We start from the raw sequence: 16,815 nt of genomic DNA, 5'->3' as shown, positions 1-16,815 counted from the left end.
CCATAAAATAAGCACAAAATTCTTCATGTGCAATTAATAAAGTGGTATTATGAAAATAAAGTGGTATTGAGGAAAAGCTCAATCTATATCTATCTGGTTCAATCTATACCTCTGTCAAGCCCCAAATCCATTTTATTACAGGACCGACACTGATCCCTGCAATGACATTAACTCTTATTTAAACAATTGTCCTGTGTATTATCTCTGCATCACTTAGTTTCTTGGCTCCTTCTGACAAAATCTTCATCTCTCATAATACACCGCAGATGCAAAAACCTACTAAGAACAGCAAAATGTATGTGGGGTTCACTAATCTTTTCTGATGTAGTATGCTCACTCTGGGGGTTCTAGAAAGAAGAGAACTGCATGGATTAGCTGGCATGGCCTTTACTGGCATTTTGACAAGAATAAACAAATTACTTGCGAAGAAATATGATAGCGTTATCGTATATTTGATACCAAGTCTGTGTATCTGTATTTTCGGCAAAAACTACCTCATGCAATCTTTCCAAGAAGGGGAAGCTAGATATAGTTATACCCATTTTACCAAAAAGGAAATTGAGGCTCAGACACATTGCCCATCTTGCCCTGGGCAAGGCAAGTAATCTGCCTCCTAGAATCATCCACTTTCAACATCTTGTCACGTGGAAGCACAGAGACAACCTCCCTCTGAGACAGGGGTGCAGTGGGGAGGGGGTGATTCTTACACTTCCCCAAACTCTCCCAACGTGTGCCTCCAACAATTGAGTTCTCCTGCACCGAGATACCATGTCTGGTTTCAGTGTGGATCTCGGATAACAGTTCCTCCAACCCATCTGGCCTTGGTTTCTTCCAGCCTTCATTAACTCTAATTTCATTATCACCTGTTCTGGTGTGACCCTGCGTTCCCTGCACGCTCCTCTCCTTCTCTTGGGAAATGAATTTCCGTCTCTGCATCAGCTCTCTACCCAACCGTGTGAGCCCCGAGGCAAAGCTCTCATTTGTATGTGAGTACTGTCCATCTCCCCTGTCGTCCCAGCCACCTCCTAAGGCTCTGACTCTTCGGTCATCTCTGACTGCAGATGAGACCGAGGGGAATTTCTTAACAAGCATGGGTGTGTGTGTGTGTGTGCAATGTGCGCATGCGCGCATGCAGGTGCTATCTCTCAGATGATTTTTATTGCATTTATGATTCGTATTTCTGCTTTGGATTGAAATCTCCTTTCACCCTTTTAATTTCATTTCATGAATTCTCACACCAGGATCTAATATAGCTCACATATCCTTTGGGAGAAATAATAAAATAATTTTCTAGTTTGGTAACAAATTAGGTGTTGTTTGGCAGCATTATTTGATTAGCTCGGTGAGGCCAAATTTCTCAAAACAGTACATCAATGGGAGGTTATTCCAGCAATACCAATGGGGCATACGTCGAAAAGCTCAGAAGTCAGACCAAATGGAAAAAAGACACAAAAGGCAAGAAAAGGGGGGAAAAATCAACCTCCTTCTGCTTTCCCCTTCCTCCCCATCTAAACTTCCCTCCACCTGCCCTACCTGGCCAGCCCTCTGCAGCAGGAATGTCCTCTGAGTAGAGGCCAGATAAAATAGCAAGGCAATAACGTTTTATTTCTGTTCTGTTGCCAATGAGCTTGTGCTAAATCTCTGTATCCCCAGTCTTCTCTCTCCACATAAATGTACCTCCAGCAAAAAGGGGGGGCAGTGAGATTGGAGTGCATGATGTCAGAGATATATATATATATATGGATATGGATATATACACACATATACATACACATTCATGTATATCACACATATACATGTGTGTACCCATACTATTACTGTAATTTCCATTCTTTTTAAGATTTTATTTATTCATGAGAGACACAGAGAGAGGCAGAGTCAAAGGCAGAGGAGAAGCAGTCTCCCTGTGGAGAGCCTGATGTGGGACTCGATCCCAGAACATGGGGATCAGGCCATGAGCCAAAGGCAGACCAACCAGTGAGCCACGCAGGCGTCCCTCCTTTTTTTTTTTTTTTTTTTTTTTACAAAATGCAAAGCAGTACTTTTTGTGATCTGATAGCATTTTAATAAACTTGAATTTCTAACTACTAAACTTAACATTACGTGCTGTACTAACTTATGTGACATAGTCTCCATGACTAATTGCTTTTTGCTTTTCTTATTTTTCCCAAGAAGTAAATTATCGTCACTATGACCATGAGCTCTTTCTCTGTAGCCGCTACTGGGTAAAAGAGGCATTAGGAAGGCATACCAAGGAAGGAAAGATAAATAGTTTCATTGACATCAAAAAGTAAACAACCAGAAGATTGAACCATTTCAATAGGTCTTAAGGAAGAAAGTCCACAGTACTGGGCGAGGGGAATGACAAAAAGCAAAGTTGCATCCCTCCAAGAAAAGTTACGTTTGATTAAATTTCTCTCTTGATTCATCCTGAGAAATTATTTCCCTCCCGAGGCCTGGAATGGACCTTTTGAAGGACAGGCGCCCGCTCTTGGTATTGAATTCAGCCCCAGCGCACTATTTTTAAAGCGGTCACAGTTGTAGCTGCACGGCAGTGTGCGTCCAGCCTTCAGATAAGCAATTGACCGTGAAATAATAGTACATGGCTTTTAATATATACCCTCTGGTTATGGGTGTGCATACTAAACATACAGTATTTAAAAATATATGCCTATACATATAAACACACAAACCCTGCAAGCTACAGCTCTCTTTATCTAAATGGACTGGCAGCTGCTTGAAATCTCCCCTCTACTCTCCCTAAGGTCTCAGGTGTAGGATTCATGAGCCAATGTCTCAGCTAGAACAGGTGTCTATCGCTGGGTAAATAGCAATTAGGCCCAAATTTCAGACTTTTTTTTTTTTTTTTTCAAATCCCTTTCGGAGGAAAAGCCCAGGAATAAATAGTTGCTGTAACGGCCAGGGGTATTGTGTAGCATTATAGCCTCCAGCTGGTCTATTACATACTATAGACAGGCAAAGAATACGAGCACCTGACAGATGTGTTCTGTTAGCTTCATTAGGAAAGAAACAAAGAAACTCCTCAATTAATAGCAGCGGAGCCAAATGGGGGTGGGAGGGGGGAGCTCGAGGGGAGAAGAATCATAGCCTGTTATTTAAACAGAGTCAGGGAGCCTTTCACTAGTGGCTTAATATGATTCATTAATAAAAACAGCTTTTTGAATGCCCAGTTTAAGTCAAAAGAAATCACCAGCATTTTTTTTCCCCAGCAAAGGAAGGGCAAAATGACAAATTGCTGCTGTTAAATTCATTTCATGTGGGGATGGCCTTTCTCAAAGATCTCTTAAACTGCAAGGCTGGATGTTTGTCACATTAAGTGGCAGAGCGGTTCTCAAAAATCGACTGTGGCACATCAGGGTCTCAGATGAATGGCCAGCAGTGGCCATCCAATAATTTTATATATCCAGACCAGGAAGCATTTAGTGTTGTTTAAATGAACGAGCATTTTTAAAGTAATGAAATGCAGCTCTTACCCTGAAGAAAGGAAAATCTGTCCACGGAGTCACTTTTAATTTTTTTTTTCTTCTTAGAATGGTTTGAAACGCCAGGGAAGCCCTGCTAACAGAGGGTTCCATTTCTTACAAGGAGTACAAGTCCACTGGTTTCTCCTTTTATATTTCTTTCTCTGAAGATATACAGTGAACCTACGTGCGACATAATACACAATTGTGAACGGGTGAGCTATTTATTGTGTTAAGATCTGAATTCTGAATGAAAATGGTTCTTTTTCCACACAAGCCAGAATCTGCAGCAATAACACCCCTTTTATAATAATGATTCTCTAGTTAGGATTTTCCTGTGAGATTTTAAAGAACCCTGTTGGCTACCAGGAGGCTAAAGTAGACATTCTGACCCACTTACTGGATGTAAGGAGGGAAAAATAAATTCCAGACTCTTTCCCTTCCACCCCCACCCCTTCACCTCCACTTGATTTACATAACACAAGTGAAAAGCACTTGGAAGTAAAGAACTTAGAAACTTCAGGGAAAATTCTAGTCTCTTATCCAGGTAATTAGGCCATAGTGCAGGTTAAATTATCATGGGTGTATCAACCTGCATGGCTTCTTCTATGCTAAGAACTCATCGAGCAGGCACCGTGGAACAGTGGAAGACCCCAGAGCCCTGGAGTAACATAGGCCAGCAAGGATATGCTCCAAAATCAGAACGAAACGCTCATCTGTCTAATTGGGGTGTTGTCCCGCCAAAGAAATAGAAATCAAAACATAAATGGTCATGGCCAAATATGATGGGCCAGGCTCTTTGTGATGGAAATGTAATTGTAAATCTTGATGGCCAACTCAGGCTGTGATGTCTTGATGCTCTTCGATTTTTAAAATATACTCTTGGCTTCTATCTGTATTCCCACCTCCCCATCCCCTCCCCGCTGCCCGCCCCAGAATAATAGCCGAAGAACTAAAAAGGCTAATATCTACTCCCACGTGAAGAGGAATGAAAAGGAAAAAGCAGCAAGCCTTCCTGGAAGCAAAGGCATTTTTCACTCAAAAGTCTCTTCTTCAACTGCTAATATTTCACATTTGACATCCAAGAACTGAACACATGAAGGATGAAAAGTCAGAATGTGAACCTATTATGTTCAGACTCTATGTCATTATAGATGCTCATATTTAGAAACTACCGAAGGAAACCTTCATTGCCATGTGTTGGCAGATCTTTGCAGAAGGGATCTTTCGGACCTAAAATTAGCTTTCGTGATGGTGTAGGTAATGTACAAAACTCCCACCCAAAGATGCGGTCAAAGCTCAAAATCACACCAAAAAAATCACCTGGTCCAAACTAATAAATTATAATCCCAGCCTGCATGTTTGAATCACAACATCCAGTGTATTTTGGCTCATTTAGAAAAATGCACTTTGGGTTTTTATTTTTCTTTTCTCACCTCCATCTCAGGTGCACACTTCCTTCTTGGTGCTTTGAACAACTCAGGATCACTGATGCACATTTGTTTTCAAATGATGCCAGGCACCTTGAACATTATCTTTGACTCCTCTTTCTCCCTTGCTCCCATATTCATTGTACTCTGATACCTCCGCCTTCTACAGGAGATCCTCTCTGCTCTCCATCCACCCCCGTTCTCATTTAGTCCCACATCATTTCACACAGGAACCACTGAAAAAATCCTCTTAGTTGGCCCCATTGCTCATTGTACCAAACTCTTGAAACCAGTCTTCACTCATCTGCCAGAAAGAGTGTCCTCAAATAAGAATCAGACCAATTACTCCTCAGTCCAGAGGTATTCCAAGGCTCCCATCACTTAGAAATTAATGCCAAAGTCTTTAGCATGGTATACAGTGACCAAATGGACCTTCTCCTGCCATCCCTAGGATTATTGGTTCTAACAGCTTTTCTGGAGATTTTGTAAGATAACCTACACACACTGTCATAAGTATGGTGTTAGCTGTAGCTTTTACATAGCTCCTCCTTGTAAAGTTGCAGGATTTCCCTTCTATTTCACCTTACTGAGAGAATTTTTATCACGAAGGGGTACCTCACAGAAGGTCCCCTAGGATCTGATGCTCATCACAAATGACCCATATTACACTTACTATTACATATAATAGGTGAATCAACGTACATCTCCTCTGATTTTTATGTCATGTGTGGTGTTCTTGGTCCATTCCTATATTGACTTAATATCTTTAATATTTTTATCTGACTTTATCTCTTCCATGTCCCTTACACCATGCACTCGGCACAGGCTCCTGCATTGTACATTCCTTGCAGCCAGGTGTGGTGTCTCTATAATTCTTTGCTCAGCACATTTATATGCAGAACCCATGGCTTCATAACTTTCTTATATGCAGAGAGAAGTACAGAATTTCTGGTTTGATTTCTCTTTCTCTAGAATTAATGTCTGGAAAGAAAATTTTAAAATAAAGATTGTTCTCAGATGAAAAAATGCCTTGCTCAGTGAAATTTGTGAATGTGGCCAACTATGTTTGTTGGGGTGGGGGTGGGGGTGCAGGGCAGGTTACAGAATTTGCTTTAAAGAGTATTGAGATAGACTAATTGGGACCATAAGCTGAGAAAGACTTTTCAGACTGTTTCCCTATTAGTGTAAGGAAGAATCACATTCTTAGAGGTTTCCTTCTGTTGGGAAATCATTCGTCTCTCTTTGGCTATTCACAGATTCACTTAGATCTGTCACAGGCAGGCTCAGGCCAACGCAAATAGGAAAAGTGTTTGAGAGCAGCTAAGTCTGGGTAGATGTGCCACTCACTATACTGTCCCTTGTTGTCTCAAACAGCTCCTCATATAACTAACTCATAGTTTCTCCCATCTGTCAAGAAGCCTGCTGGTTTTAACATTCCATTTTATTGTCAGCAACTCTTTCCGATTCTCTTCAAGCCTTGAAACCACACAATGAAGTTTTATGGGCATTTGGATTTTTTAAGGAAAAACAAACTTATGAATCATTTTCATTATGTTTGAGATTGGTATTCATGATCTTTTCTTCCTTTTGTTCTCTTAACTGGAATCACACACACACAAACACACACACACACACGAAATAATCGGCTTTTCTTGGTACAGTATAGAACCCCTTTGGGTAGCAACATTTTCAAAAGAAAAAGGAGTAATAATCCCAGGACTTTCTCCTAAGGGATAACTTTGAGAGAAAAGAGATCTGTAAGAAGGGAATAAATACAACTGTAAAATTTTAAAGCAGATGTATAAAAAATTTTTAAATAAAGTAGTAAAATATTCACAGTGGTATGACCAAGTGTTTATCTTCTCTATAGAGAAAGTACATTTAAATGGATTGGAAACTATGAGGGTCCCTACAGCCAAATGGGCACAGAGTGTGAACAAACAATTCACAAAAGGAGAAAGCATTCAAACACAGTAATAAAGAGATGCAAATTAATATAGCAAAAATACCACTTTTCATTTTTGCAAAACTTTTTCAATAATACTGTTCAACATTCATGAGGTAGAGGTGAAACCAGGAAGTGAGGCTCTCATGTTGCTGGAGGGATATAAATTGACCCAATTCTATAGGAAAGCAGTTTGGCAATGTTTCCAAAGTCCTAAAAATGTTCGTATTCATTTACCCTGAAGTCTATTTACAGAAAGCACTTAGAAATTAAGTACATTTTTGAAAACATGTGAACATATTTATCTCAATGTCAATTTCAATAACAAAACAGAAAATATCCTGTTTATGACATATACGTGGAAATACAATCAATAAAAATTAGATGTGTCAAAAATTTTGACTAATATAAGGAAATGCTAATGGCATTTTATTCAGAGAAAGAAAAAAATACCATGTTGCAATTGTTTTGCTCTCATTCGAATTTGAAAAGCTGTCTAATTTTAGAAAAGATACTTTCTTGCTTTAATTATATACATACATAATATCTAATGTTAAAATATTTTTTAAAGAATACGATAAATGCAGAAAATTCATAACCTACAACCATGAAGAGTGGTGAGATTATGGATAATACTGCAATTTGCCTTATCCATGGGGGATACATTCCAAGACCTCTAGTGGATGCCTGAAACTGCAGACAGTACCATGCCCTAGATATGCTACATTGTTTCTAATACATACATACCTATAATAAAGTTTAATTTATAAATTAGATGTAGTAAGAGATTAACTACAATAACCAGTAATAAAATAGAAATTGCAATTATAAATGAAAACAATTGCAATCAAAACCATATACTGTAAAAAGAATTACATGATTGTTCTCAAAATATCTTATTGTACTATATCACCCTTTTTCCTCTTGTGAAGATGCAAGATGATAACAGTGCCTCCAAGATGAGATGAAGTGAGGTGGATGAATCGGGCATTGGGATGTATCCTGACCTTCTGACAATAAGTCAGAAGGAGTACCATCTGCCTACAGACCGTGGTTGACCTGGGGTAACTAACACTGTAGAAAGCAGAAAGCACAGATAAGGGAGACCACTATCATTTTTTTCTTTCAATGTCTTTTATTTTAATTTTTTGTTAGAGTATGTGTTACTTTCACAGTTAAGAAAAAAAATTATAGGCATAAAAAACTTGAAAATCTGGGGCTTTTTACTTTTCCTCTTAAAAAAAAAAAAGATTTTATTTATTCATGAGAGACAGAGAGACAGAGGCAGAGACATAGAGGGAGAAGCAGGCTTCCCAGGGAGCCTGATGCCGGACTCAATCCCAGGACCCCAGGATCATGACCTGAGCCCCAGGATCATGACTCAACCACTGAGCCATTCAGGTGCCCCTATGTTTCCTCTTGTAGGTCTTCTATGAGAAATGAAATCTAATCTAAATATTAATTCTTAGAAGGGAAATTATTTGTGGCCAGCACATGTTGGTCACTATGCTAAGCAATTGAACGTATCTCATTTAATACTTACAGTAACCCTGAAAAATAGATGTTCATCTCATTTTTATACAAGAAAAATCTGAGGCTCAAAATGTAAGCATCTTGCTCAAGATCACATGGCTAATAAGCACTAGAGCTTGAATTTGAACACTGTTATTTTCACATTGTTATCAATGCTAGACACACCTTAAGTGACCTCCCTTCCAGGCTAAATCATTTATTAAGAAGAGGGAAAAAAATGACGAGTTTAATTATTTAAGGAATGAGATTAAAATGCAATTTTAATTTGAGCTTATGCATAGCCTTCGTTTGTTTTGTTTAGAGATTTAAAGAGCGGGGAAAGGACTTCAAAGAGTGTCTTTTCTAAAATCAGCCAGCATTGTTTTAGCTGTTCAAATGACAGCCAGAGAATTAGCGGTGTATAGGAACAGTTTCAGTTATCAACCGTGTCTGCCTTCTACAAACCTCGACTGACCATACTGCTTCTTAATGCACAATGTGTTCTTCACTAATACACAAAATAAGCTCTCGGGATCTTTCCTCCAGCCTTCTGCTGCGGTACTTGATGATTGATCTAAAAGCAATAGGAAATGGCCCCCTTCAAGGTGTGTTAAATGGCTGAGTTCCTATTTCTTCTTAAACTCTTATACCCATTCATCAGGAATAACTCATGGACATAGGGTCGCCTGGGAGGTCTGAGATAGCTTTTGTCTCATTTTCTTGTATTTTTGTTCCTTTCTCACTTGTTTTATGCCTAGCTGATGGGAAGCCATTTCAGGCAACTTCCTCACTCTTAGGGCAAAGCTCACAGGTGAGGAAAATTGGAGTCACCACTCATGTAGCACGTATCAGGTTTGTTTCAGGATTATGTCATACCCACGATCCAGAAGCCAGAATCTCATTAGCACCCAGAGGAAGACTTCCACCCTTTCTTCTCTTTCTTTATTTTATATTTTATATTTTATTTTTAAGTAATCTCAACATGCAATGTGGGACCTGAACCTACTACCCCAAGCCCAAGAGTCACATACTCCACCAACCGAGACACCCAGGAACCTCTGTTCTATTTACTTTCTTTAAAATGAGAAGAAAATTGCTTATTCCTCCCCACTCACATGTCTTCCCTAGACAATGGAGACAAAAAAATTATAGCTTAACTCTGTCCCCTTATTGTATTTATCGGTGAGTTCTTGCAATAAAGGAATTAATACAACCAGAAAAGTCTGTTCTAATCTCTGTGCATGTTTTAAAATTTAAAAAATATATATATATTTTCCTCTTTCATCTTTGCTTCACACACTTCTACAAATTATGCTGGTTCTATTCCTCTAGTGCATTAAGCTAGCGTGTTGCTATGTCTCAGCTCTCCATGTGGGTTCCGGCATCAAAGCCTTGGGCCAATTTTATTTCATTTGTATTTGCTGTCAGAACAATGTCTTTATTCTAAAATGCCCTTCTCAAATCACCTCTCAGGTGGCTTGGTAGAAGCAGCATGCAGTAGAAAAATAATATCTTTTTTTAAATCCATGTTATTTCTTTTATGTTTTACCCTGTGAATACTGAATGCACAGCACACTCAAACAGCGTCCTGAGTTCCATTTTTAAGATGAAAAGTACCTTTTATTTTAAATCTCCCAGAGACAACTGATCTGCTTCCTTTCTTTATAACAGGTTTGGGGGAAGGGTGGATATTCAAATCCCCACTCGATGATAAACATTTCTACAATTTCATTTGTTTTAGGCTGCTGGATGACACCCAGATTGATTCAATTTTGTGCAAAAGTCTCCCAAAATAAAGATTAAAGTGCATTTAGGCAGTTGACAAGGCTGCAGAATTCCACTGCTTCAAATTAGCATGAAGGGGCGATGAGGGCAAGAGTGGACTCCGGAACTCAGAACCCTATCATCTTGCTTCTCCACACTGTGTAATAGAGGAGCATTTGCAGGAAAATGCCTTTTCTTTCCTGCATAGTGTAGGAGGAGAGAGAGAGAGAGAGAGAGAGAGAGAGAGAGAGAGAGAAAAGAGATTTAAGGAGAAATTGCTGCAAGCTGGCAGGTAGCGGGCAGGGGATCAATCCAGTTTGTCACATTAAGGATTGTAAAGAATCCATCTCAGAATGACACTGATGATTCAGAGTATTAAGTTCAGTTCACAGCAAGGCACATGGCAGTGGAAGCCCAGAAGGGAATTCAAACCCAAAGAATGTTTGGAGAAAGGAAGACAAGACCCAGCATAGGGGCCGGTTCTGAAAGGCTGCGTCTGCCAAGGAGTTAATAATAGCTCTCCCTTACCTGCTTCCCCTCACCATTTCCTTCTGACTGCAGTGTCAGCCATCCTCAGTTGTTGAACCTGTGGATGGCTGGCCTTTCCAGACATCAGTCAACTGGATGATGAGAAAGTAAACCTTTGTGCATGCAGCCTCATGTGCCACTCCCAAAGAAGTCATCGGTGTGAGCCTAGCTAATGCAAATGACCTCCTGCCTGCCATTACTTCCAGCTTCTTCAGAGACAACCGTTCGTTTATCCCCATCCTCCCCGCCCAGGGGTATATCCTCAAGACCTTCTCCAATTCCTTTGAACCTCTCTGTCTGGTAACTACTAGGTGACAATTCCTCTTTGTCCTTTATTGTACTTATCCTAATTAGCAGGTATATATTGATTTGTGTGTTTGTTTGGCTTCTGTTTTTCCCCTATAGAGTAAGCCCCATGAGACACATCACATTCACCCTGTATCACCTCTGCCAAACACCATGACTGGCACAATAGGCTGTCAATAACTTTATATGATATATGTGGGATGAACATATGGTTGGGTGGATGGATGAATGAATGAATTTAAAAGATAAGTTTTCAGGAAGTAGAATAGAGAGTATCTTATAGAATCTGGTCAAGTCAGAAAACAAAGATATTTTGTCACGTTGCTTTGACTGAGATTTTTCTTGTATTTTAACATCTCTCTAATTGAATGGATCTTTATGGACTCTTAAAATTATAACCAGCAGAGTCGATTTCTTTTTTCTTTCTTAATAGTGCACAATATAATGGTGCATTTTACAACCACTGGTGTCCTAGAAGAACCATAATCATGAACCATAGCCAATAGAAAGGCAAATAAGAACACCTGGATGGATGCTGTCACTCATAAACTTCAGAGGGCTCCTACAGACTGGGGCTTATCAAGCTTTACATCAGAATCACCTTGGTAAAAATACAAATTTCTGGGATCAACCCCAGAGTTCTTGTTCAGTAAGCCTGAAGCAAGATTCAGGAATCTACTTTTTTTTTTTTTTTTTTCCCCTCAGGGTTGTGAGGGGTGGCTAAGAGAGCCTGACGTGGGACTCGATCCAGGGTCTCCAGATCACACCCCGGGCTGCAGGCAGCGCTAAACCGCTGCACCACCAGGGCTGCCCCCCAGGAATCTACTTTTAAAGCCTTTCAAGTCTTGGGATGCAGGTGATCCTCTGCCCCCACTTTGATAAAAGGTTTTCATATGTTTCTCCACCCCTAGCAAGGTAAATGCAAAGGTTTCAAGGATTCTTTATAAATCATTGAAGGTCTAGTCTTCAAAATAGAACTAACCAGTAAGACATGGGTCCCTTGCCCAAGGTCATTTATTACTGTTCCTCTGGTAAGACACATCAATGAACTGTGATACAACTAGAAAATATAACCGTATTCCAGACTATACAGTGTCCTGTGGCCCAGTTCATGTTAGAAAGCACAATAGTTGAACCACAGGAACATGTTCAAGAGGCAACATTTGGGTGGATTCACAGAAGATGACTTGGCAATTCTCCAGGTGCACAAGGGCTGAGAAGGAAGGCATTCTAAACAGGAGGAATAGAGTATATGCAAAGCAGATGTGGACGCCACTTCAAATCTCTTATAGGAGCAGAGAGTCAATCAATAGTGATAAATGAAGATATTAACACCTCTTCTTTTTGTAAAAGCCTGTCATTCATTAAAGCAAGCATACATCTAATATCTAATGCTTTCCTTGTAACTATGATAGAACTGAGAATAATCTTTGTAGTAGGAACCTCTGAGATGGACACAATGGTCCTCATCTCCCAATATTGGCACCCTTGTGTCATCTGTGCTCTTTGAGTGTGGGGACCTAGTAGCTCACTTCTAATAAATAGAGAACAACAAAGGTGATGGGATGTGCCTTCCAAAAGTAGGTTACAAAGACTTGCTTCCATCTTGCTCATATTCTCTCACTTTCTTGCTCACTTGGTCTGAGGAAGCTAGCTGCCGTGTTGTGAGCAGTCTTATAGAGACATCCACACACAAGGAATAGAATCCTGATAATAATCACGTAACTGACCTTAGAAAAAGACCTCTCCTGGCACTCCCCCAAGTCAAACCTTCAGATGACACCAGGGGTTTGTTTATTAAGGAGCTTATCAAAGACCACAAGCCAGAGACATCCATTTACTTTGGGCCCGGATTCCTGATCCACACAATCTATGAGACAATAAATGCTTGTTCTTTAAGCTGCTAAGATTATTACATGACAATAAATAAATAATGCGGTACCTTTTTTTGGAACTTTATGTTTTGTTATCTCACTAGATACCCATTAAAGCCTTGAGAGGTAAACAGGGCAGGTGCTATTACCTCCACTTGATTGATGAGGAAGCTGAGTTCGAGGACACTGTTAACTTGAAAGGGTCATCTGGCTCAGACATGAGTTTACCGAGACCCCAACCTAGCCTCTGAGTTCATGCTGTCTGACCACATTTGCAAGAGCATTAAATAAAAATCTGAGAACCAAGTCCTGCCCCTAACTCTACCAGTATTATCTGTGCAACTAAGTAGCTCAATTAATCCATCTGGATACTAGAGTCTTCACGGTTATGATGAGATGGTTGAGTTGGGATCACTAAAATCCCCCTTAGCTCAACACTTCTCCATTTTATATGAGGAAAACAAAACTAGCTAAGTGAAGTTATTTCGATGGTTAGGGGTTATAACAAAAAAAAAAAAAAAAGGAAGAAAAACTATGTCTCAGCTCCAGACTGTCCACTATCCTGTGCTAAGCACAATGTACTAATCTTGTTTCTTTCACTTCCAACTGCAGGACTGCAGGAGGAGTGTAAATCTACATTATCCTGACATTGAGCTTTCTCTTGTGGGACAGTTACTCTGCCATGACCTCCCCGGAACCAGAGCTGTCCAGCTCTGCGGGCCATAAGTGCCAGGTGACATTTAGAAGGCCAATTTTTATTAGCAGGTTCTATTCACTAAAGTATTGAGTTATCTATGCTCAGAAAGCCATAATCTTATTTTGCAACTTACCTTTTAGTAAATACCTAATGATTTAGGGAGCCAGAGGCATCACCAAGAGAAAATCAATATAAAATATATTGCTTGAGTACTAACTGAAAGAACTTACCATTACATGATGAGTTAACAGTAAGTTATTGGAAATGTGACTACCTTTATTGTAACTGTTTTTTTTTTTAATCTACACAGGAGAGAGTGGGAGAGTAAATGTAATGTGCCATTATGAACCTGTCAGTCATGTATGTATGAGACATCAGCTCCATCTAGAACAAAATTTCCTGCCACTCAGAAATCATGTTTAACATTAATCTGTTATTCTGATCTGTACTCACTAGATTTTTGATGGACAGATGAACTTATGAAATTTTTAATACAGTCATTTTCTAAAAAGCTAAAAGTTGGAGCTAAATTTACTTTTTGGTAAGAATTATCCATCATGATCTAATGTCCATTTCCATTGTTCATTCTACTCTTACCCATCTTATCATGATTAAATGCCTAGAGAGACTACAGAGACACCCAGGGTATAGACATTCTGCCAAGACTGTGGCCCAGTAATTGCTGGCGGCAAAATTAGGAGTAAGAAAGTAGACTATGGCACCATTGCAAATAAGTACTAAATTTATCTACTCACAGATGAAGACAACAATGCATTTTAAATACTTGTTTTCCCTCAGGCGGGATAAAGATGGATAAATAAATAAAAATCAGCAATGCTGTGGCCAGGGCACTAAATAAAAAATCTATTTTTTATGGGCTGACATCTTAAACAGCAAAGATTTAAAACACAAATGGGAGACCACGAGCTGATGAGCAAACAGAAAAAAGAGAAGTAGAAGAAAAGACATTAAAAAAAATCACAGGAAATATAATTCACCTGAACTAGGAATGATGTCATCCCCTTGCATATTAATAGCTCTAGAGGTATCTTCACCATCTACCCAAATGGACACTCTTTTGTGCACACCTTGAACTACAAGGACCATCACAACCTGGTGATTTCACCGAATTGATGCTACCTTTGATACTTAGAATCCAAAAGTAACTTCCTTGACAAGGGTTACCTACTATTTGTTCTCCTAAATCGCTAGGGGTCACCCACAAGTCAAGAATATCGTCTTAAACAATGCAACCACTTGACATTTCAAAGTATTTGCATATTTCGGGGTATTTTAACATCTTATCTCAGCATGGGACACACTTTTAAAAATCTTTGTTGTTTATTGGAAATTCAAATTTAACTGAGAAGCCTATATTTTAATTTGCTAAGCCTGACAACCCTATCCCTGAGCCCTAAGAGGCAGTAGGGCAGTTAGCCAGCTAGATGGTGCACAGCTGAGATTAGAACTCAAATCTCAAGACACTTAACCACAAGAACTTTCCAAAGAGTAGTAAACCCAGGAGGAAAGTAACGGCTAAACTAATCTGAGGTGCAAATCGTTAATCACAAAAATAAATGGGTCAGGAGAAGTAGAAGAGGGAATTTATCTTCCTAACTGCCTATGAAAACAAAACAAAACAAAACAAAATTTAATGGCAACTGCAATTATTTGAAAATTATTTCAAAATAAACGTCTCTCTTATTTTCTCAAAGTATCCCTGTAAAAGTAGTCTCCCAAATTCATGTTAGATTCTCTTCTCCAAAACCTGCTCCTTTACCCAGATCTGAATGTCTGGGAGAGGTAGATAGAAGTCACCAGAATCTGAAATTAAGATATATAAGCATGTGCTAACAGGTAATTGATATTCAGCACCGCAGACAGCGGTTGCCACTTATCTGCCACTGTGGTAGAAGACACACAGCCCTTCTTTCTCACTCTTTGTGAGTACCCTGGATTCTCCCTCTATGCAGCCAGCTGTGTGTTCTCTCAGGTTTCCAAGCAGTGCAATGAGTTAGCTCACCAAAGTTTCCAATCAGCGCCATGGTCTGCTCACCGTTGTGACAGACAAGGTTTTCAAACAGCGTGGACAGCAACATCAACTATACACTCTACTTTTGGTCTTTCTTTTTCCCTTCCCTATATCCTGTCTTTTCTTTTCCAGTTCTCTTGCACTTACTTATTTTTGCCTAATCCTTTTAAAAATAGCTTATAGGTTATCACACATCTTGTGTAATACTAACAAGGACCCTCACAACTAGAATGATATTGAACTGCAGCATTCAAGATGTCATAGAAGAAGAAAAGGTAAAGCCATAGAAACAGACAATGGATGAGTGGTTGCCAGGGGCTGAGAATGAAGGGTATGGTTGGCTACAAAGGGCACAGGTGGTGACAGAGCTATTTCATTTGTTGATTGGACTAGTGGTTGCCTAACTATATGCACTCATCAAAACTCATAGGACAGCATATTATCAGGGGTGAATTATACTGCATGTAAGTTAGACCTCAATAAGCCTGATGAAAAAATAAAAGAATGTCACAGAAGAGAGAAATATATCCTTAACAACTAGCTCTTTGATATGGATCATGGTCCTGCCCATGTCCAGCACGGCTTTCAGATAACAGCTGAATTAATTGTGTTTGCTCTGGAAACTTCATTTAAAGAGAGACATTCACAAATCATAAGTAATCCAGATGTTGGTGACTAGACCTGTTAGTGTGGGTCCACTCATTGAACCAATGACTGAAATTGAGAAGAAGGTGGAATTGACTTATTCAAGAAGAGGGTGGGTTGCTCTTTTATTGCTGGGGGAAGATATTCAGATAACAGTGAGATAATCTTTCATCAGAGACTATCCTGAAGAGATTTGGGGTTACATGGGAGATTAGGCTAGATGGTAGCTAACATCCCTAACAACTCTAAAATTCTTTGAAATTTACCTGAAGTCACATTTATTTGTCACACTTCATTCTCTGTGTGCTTTTATCCCGCATTGCTTTTCAGAAAGCAATTCAAGTATACTCTGAGAAGCAATCATGACTGCTTCTTCCTTGGAAGACAAAAATATATTTATTATTCCAGATCAATTTCTCATTACATCAATAATTACTACCTTTATATAAGAAGGACAATATTTGCATTCACCTTATTCCTTAAAAGTATAGAATAAGTGGGGTGCCTGTGTGGCTTAGTCAGTTGGGCATCCAACTCGTGATTTCAACTTGGGCCATGATCTCAGCCTGAGTCAGGCTCCCCAGTTAGTGGGATGTCTGC

General features: G+C 39.4%; 1 long non-coding RNA gene across 2 annotated transcripts in view; it reads right to left on the bottom strand.

Moving 5' to 3' along the window:
- The window catches only part of LOC144306619 (uncharacterized), a 59,771-nt gene extending 43,969 nt beyond the window's left edge, over positions 1–15,802 (bottom strand). Inside the window, exons 1-2 of one of the 2 annotated variants that reach the window (XR_013373711.1) lie at positions 15,562–15,802; positions 3,495–3,665 (exon numbers count right to left, since the gene is read on the bottom strand). This is a non-coding gene — a long non-coding RNA (uncharacterized LOC144306619). The remainder of the gene's footprint in view (positions 1–3,494; positions 3,666–15,561) is intronic. The other variant, XR_013373712.1, reaches the window with a different exon arrangement.
- Between the last annotated feature and the right edge of the window lie 1,013 nt (positions 15,803–16,815).

The sequence above is a fragment of the Canis aureus genome, chromosome 37, assembly GCF_053574225.1.
Source record: "Canis aureus isolate CA01 chromosome 37, VMU_Caureus_v.1.0, whole genome shotgun sequence".
Lineage (NCBI taxonomy): Eukaryota > Metazoa > Chordata > Mammalia > Carnivora > Canidae > Canis > Canis aureus.
Note: the sequence above shows the minus strand (reverse complement) of the source record. Positions and strands in the feature narration are given on the sequence as shown.